Source organism: Cherax quadricarinatus, chromosome 59, assembly GCF_038502225.1.
Source record: "Cherax quadricarinatus isolate ZL_2023a chromosome 59, ASM3850222v1, whole genome shotgun sequence".
Taxonomy (NCBI): Eukaryota; Metazoa; Arthropoda; class Malacostraca; order Decapoda; family Parastacidae; genus Cherax; species Cherax quadricarinatus.
The window spans coordinates 24,528,047-24,534,273 of NC_091350.1; positions in this window are offsets into that span (position 1 = coordinate 24,528,047).

The window sequence follows — 6,227 nt, forward strand, 5'->3', positions numbered from 1 at the left end:
ATCCATCCCTTCCATTTTCTCATATCTCCACCGGTTTTTAATGAGCAGTGCAACTCCTCCTCCTCCTACTGTGTGTGTGTGTGTGTGTGTGTACTCACCTAGTTGTACTCACCTAGTTGAGGTTGCGGGGGTCGAGTCCAAGCTCCAGGCCCCGCCTCTTCACTGGTCACCACTAGGTCACTCTCCTTGAACCATGAGCTTTATCGTAAATCTGCTTAAAGCTGTGTATGGATCCTGCATCCACTACATCGCTTCCCAAACTATTCCACTTCCTGACTACTCTGTGGCTGAAGAAATACTTCCTAACATCGCTGTGATTCATCTGTGTCTTCAGCTTCCAACTGTGTCCCCTTATTGCTGTGTACAGTCTCTGGAACATCCTGTCTTTGTCCACCTTGTCAATTCCTCTCAGTATTTTGTAAGTCGTTATCATGTCCCCCCTATCTCTCCTCCCTCCAGTGTCGTCAGGTTGATTTCCCTTAACCTCTCCTCGTAGGACTTACCTCTTAGCTCTGGGACTAGTCTTGTGGTAAACCTTTGCACTTTCCCTAGTTTCTTTACATGCTTGGCTAGGTGTGGGTTCCAAACTGGTGCCGCTTACTCCATTATGGGCCTAGCGTACACGGTGTACAGGGTCCTGAATGATTCCTTATTAAGATGTCGGAATGCTGTTCTGAGGTTTGCAAGGCGCCCATATGCTGCAGCAGTTATTTGGTTGATGTACGCTTCAGGAGATGTGCCTGGTGTTATACTCACCCCAAGATCTTTTTCCTTGAGTGAGGTTTGTAGTCTCCGGCCCCCTAGACTGTACTCCGTCTGCGGTCTTCTTTGCCCTTCCCCAATCTTCATGACTTTGCACTTGGTGGGATTGAACTCCAGGAGTCAATTGCTGGACCAGGTCTGCAGCCTGTCCAGATCCCTTTGTAGTTCTGCCTTGTCTTCGATCGAATGAATTCTTCTCATCAACTTTACGTCATCTGCAAACAGCGACAGCTCAGAGTTTATTCCTTTTGTCATGTCGTTCACAAATACCAGAAACAGCACTGGTATTAGGACTGACCCCTGTTGGACCCCGCTTGTCACAGGTGCCCACTCTGACACCTCGACAAGTACCATTACTCCCTGCTGTCTTCCTGACAAATATTCCCTGATCCATTGCAGTGCCTTCCCTGTTATCCCTGCTTGGTCTTCCAATTTTTGCACTAATCTTCCATTCCCTAGCACACTTGGTTTTTGCCTCCCTGCACCTTTGGGTGAACCATTGGCTCATCCTGGCTTTTTCATTATTCCTGTTTCCCTTGGGTACAAACCTCTCCTCAGCCTCCTTGCACATTGTTGCTACATATTCAATCATCTCATTAACTGGCTTCACTGCCAGTTCTCTGTCTCACTGAACCTCGTTCAGGAAGTTCCTCATTCCCGTGTAGTCCCCTTTCCTGTAGTTTGGTTTCATTTGTCCTGGCCTTCCTGCTTCCCCCTCCACTTGTAGCTCTACTGTGTATTCGAAGCTCAAAACCACATGATCGCTTGCCCCAAGGGGTCTTTCATATGTGATGTCCTCAATATCTGCACTGCTCAAGGTGAATACTAAGTCCAGTCTTGCTGGTTCATCCTCTCCTCTCTCTCTTGTAGTGTCCCTTACGTTTTGGTACATGAAGTTTTCCAGTACCACCTCCATCATCTTAGCCCTCCATGTATCTTGGCCCCCATGTGGCTCCAAGTTCTCCCAGTCGATCTCCTTGTGGTTAAAGTCGCCCATGATCAGGAGCTTTGCCCTGCATGCATGAGCTCTTCTGGCCACTGCAGCCAGTGTGTCAACCATCGCTCTATTGCTCTCGTCATACTCATGCCCTGGTCTCCTGCTGTTCTGTGATGGGTTATGCATCACTGCAATTACCACCATGGGACCTCCAGAGTGAAGCATTCCCGCTATGTAATCACTTTCTTCTCTGCTGTCTCCTCTCTCTAGCTCATCAAAATTCCATCGGTGTTTGATCAGCAGTGCTACTCCTCCACCCTCCCCTGCTCCTTCTGTCTTTCCTCAGGATCTGATATCCCGTTGGGAATTTGGCATCTGTTATCATACCTGTAAGCTTGGTTTCTGTGAGCGCTATGATGCCCGGTGATGCCTCTTTGACTCTTTCGTGCCACTCCTCCCACTTGTTTGTTATTCCATCAGCGTTTGTGTACCATACTTTCAGTTTCCTTTCCAATACTGTGGTTTGGGAGGCCTGTGGGGGTGGGAGACCTGGTAGCATACTGTGGGATTCTATGGTTGGGGGTTGGGTGGAAGCTGTGGGTATGGATTGTAGTGTGTGTTGGGATGGTGTGATAGGTTGTGGGGTTCTGAGGATAGTTGTGTGTGTGCTTGCCCTTGCTTCTCTGTTCTGCTCTGACTGACCTCTGCTGGTTCCATCCTTGTTTCCTTTCCTAGCTCCTTTCGCTTTTTTGTCCTCTCCCTCAGCTGCTATCTCTCTGTTTGTGTTCTGTCTCTGTCTAGGAACACCTTCTTGAACTCTTCCAAGTTTTTCAGCCGTGGTTTCTCTTGAACGATCCTGTTCCTCACTGTTTCTGTCCTGAGAATCAGCTTGATCGGTCGGTTTGTCCCCTTCAGGTACCCCCCTATTCGCTGAAAATTTACAATCTCGTCCATGTCTTCTCCCCCTATTTCCGAGATGATTTTCCCAATCTTTTTTCTTTCTTCCTGCCGTCTTTCAGTGTGTGTCCTTTCCTCTCTCTCCCGAAGCCCATGGATAAACACTGATTTTGCCCTTTCCTCCTCCCATTGCCTCTCCCTCTGTGACTCTGGTTCCTGTCTGCATATGGTCATTTTTCCCTTGATTTTTCCAGTGGCTCTTGGTAGCATGATTATGCCTCAGCATTTGACTTATCTCCCTCTCTATCTGCACCCAGCTGCTCTTCCCTTTTACTCCCTGACCCTTCTTTGCAGGCTGATATGACCTTAGCATAATTCATATCTCCTTCCTTCCTGCTCATCCTCTCAGCTTCATATGCTGTGTCTTCTCTGGTCACTGCCCCTGAGACTTGCTTCAGCCTGTTTACCTCAAATTCTAGGACCCTTGCCCTGTCTACTGCAGTTTCAACTTGTGCCTCCCATTTCTTCGCCTCCTTCTCCAACCTCTTTTCCCATTTCTCAGAGAGCTCTTTCTCCATTTTTTCAGAAAGCTCTCCTAACTTTCTCTCCCATTCCTGCTCCATCCTTTTCCACTGTTCCTCCATCCATTCCTCCCTACCAGTACCATTGTCATCTGATCCCTGATTCCTACGAGTCCCAACCATTTTTTTTTTTTAGTGAAAGAAAGAGAGAGAGAGAAAGAGAGAGAAAGAGAAAGAGGGGAAAGGTAGAAGGAGAGAGAGGGGGAGAGTAAGAAGAGAAAGGGGGAGAGAGTGAAAGAGAAAGAGAGAGAGAGAGCTGGAGAGATCCTGTTCCCTAGTCTCATAACAATAAAAATGCTTTCAAATGAGCTGAGAGAGAGAGGAGAGAGGGAGTCAAAGAAGGGAAAGATAGCAGAGAGGGGGAGAATGAGAATGGAAAAGAGAGAGAGAGAGAGAGGGAGAGAGAGAGAGAGAGAGAGAGAGAGAGAGAGAGAGAGAGAGAGAGAGAGAGAGAGAGAGAGAGAGGAAGAGAGAGGAAGAGAGAGAAGAGATGATAGCTGTTGTTGAAACATTTTTGGATGACAGGACTCCAGAAAATTTTGCAAGAATTGCTGGCTACACCTCATGGATGAGAAGAGACAGGCAAGGGCAAGGAGGAGATGTTGCTGTGTGCTTCTCTAAAAGTGTTCATGCCCAGCACATTAATGTTGCCACCCCTACACATCTTGAAATGATGTTCTTCAAGCTCTGTATAAACACTAGTACCTCTGTACTAGCATGTGCAATGTACAGACCTCAGTGGCAACATGCAGACCCCATCAACTTCCTAATGGAAAATATTGACTCCCTTCTGCTACAACACAACTGTCAACATATCATAATTGTTGGTGACCTCAACCAGCACCTTATACAGAGAGACTTTGATGACCTTCTTGCAGTGTTTGACATGAGAAACTTTGTTGATTTCCCTACACACACATCTCTGGCTCCTCCCTTGACCCAGTAGTGAGTGATCTGGCAGAAGGCATAGTCACTTGTCAACCCCTCGGCTACGTTGGATCGTCTGACCACAAGGCTGTTTTTACGACACTTAAGATCCCAACAGAACGAGGTGAGGAGTCCACACGCACAACCTGGCTATGGGAAAGAGGTAATTGGCCAGCCCTTTGCTCAGAGCTCGCCACCACCGATTGGAATGCTCTTCTCCAAGGGGATGTTGACAACCAAGTGAAAGCCTTCACTGGACACATCCTTAATCTACAACAAGAACACATTCCTCACTGGCAATATGTGACGAAGCCTACGGATCAGCCTTGGTTTGGCTTTCGTTGTAGAGAGGCTGCTACTGCTAAGTACAAAGCATGGCGAAGGTATAAGAGACATCCTACCACCTATAACAGGAACTTGCACACGCAAGCCTGTACACATATGGGTGGCGTTCAAAAGTGGGCCATAGCTAAATGGGATGTGGACACTAAAAGAAAGCTAGCATCAGGTAGGGTAGGCTCCAAAACCTGGTGGTCCCTGGTCAAGGACAGACAAGGTTATCTGCCTGATGAACTCATTCCACCTCTAAATCGACAGGATGGGACCACCTCTACTAGTAGTCAAGAGCAGGCGAACCTCTTTGCTGAACACTTTGCTACCAAAATGCAAGTTCCTGATCCAGCAAGGGACCCTCCTTGGCTAGCTGCAAGAACTGTGTCAAAACTGTCAGTGGTGACAATAAGGCAGGAGGAGGTGCATTTCCTTCTTAAATCGCTTGACCAAGAAAAGGCTGTGGGCCCAGACAAGTTGAGCCCAAGATTGCTGAGAAGATGTGCAGACCAGCTAGCAGCACCTCTAACTCGCATCTTTCAGCACTGCCTAGTACAGTGCAAATGGCCCTCTCTATGGAAAGAGGCAAATGTAGTCCCTGTTCACAAAAAGAAGAGCAGAGCAGAAATCAGCAACTACAGACCAGTGTCACTCCTGTCAATCACTGGTAAGATCCTTGAGACAATAATCTCAAGACAAATGACAGAGTTTTTTGACTACCACTCACTACTTTGTGATCGTCAATATGGCTTCAGGAAAGGTTACTCTGCTGCTGATCTGTTGTTAAACCTCTCCACTAAGTGGCACCAGTCACTGGATGAATCCAAAGTCAGCTGTGTGGTAGCACTGGACATTGCTGGCGCTTTCGACCGGGTGTGGCACCAGGGCCTCTTAGCAAAACTTCAAGCACTGGGAATTGCAGGCTCTACGCTATGTCTCCTCAGTGATTACCTTCATGGTAGATCTCTAAGTGTAGTTCTCAATGGAACGGAATCAGGAAGACATCCTATTGGGGCAAGTGTTCCACAAGGAAGCGTGCTGGGTCCATTTTTATGGAATGTCTACTTCAATGACCTTCTTCATCTCATCCCAGAATCACATGCATATGCAGACGACTGTACACTGACATTCACTTATCCAAGAGAAGAAATGCCAGCTGCTCTAAGCTACATCAATCACCAGCTGAGAGCTATATCAGCTTGGGGAAATAGATGGCAAGTAACATTTGCACCTGAGAAAACGCAAATGATGATCGTCTCTTGGCACCATGATGGTAATGCTGGTGCAGTAGTAAGGATGAATGGGAGGGTGTTGGCACCTGGAGAAGAAGTTGATATCCTTGGGGTGAAATTTGACTCCAAACTAACCATGAAGAACCATGTTGTAAATCTTGCAAACAAGGCAGCCAGGAAGCTTACAGCACTTCGCCGTATCTCGCATCTGCTTGACAGTAGGGGTTGCAAGATCCTGTACGAGGCACAAGTACGCTCACACCTTGAGTATGCTCCACTTTCTTGGTTTGCCTGCCCCCCCTCTCATCTGCGACTGCTTGACAGAGTAGAGAACAGAGCAAGACGTCTCATCTCTCGCCTGGACCCATCCTGGATAGATCTGTCATTTCAGCAGAGCCTTCAACATAGGAGGGATGTGGGTGGCCTTACTGTTATGTACAAGGCCAATATTGTCAAAATACCACACTTGGATCCACTTCGAGGACAGCGCGAAACAAGCTTTTATTCCACAAGACGGGCAGAAAGCAGCAACTTCACTCTGGCTGTACCCTTCTCCAGAAC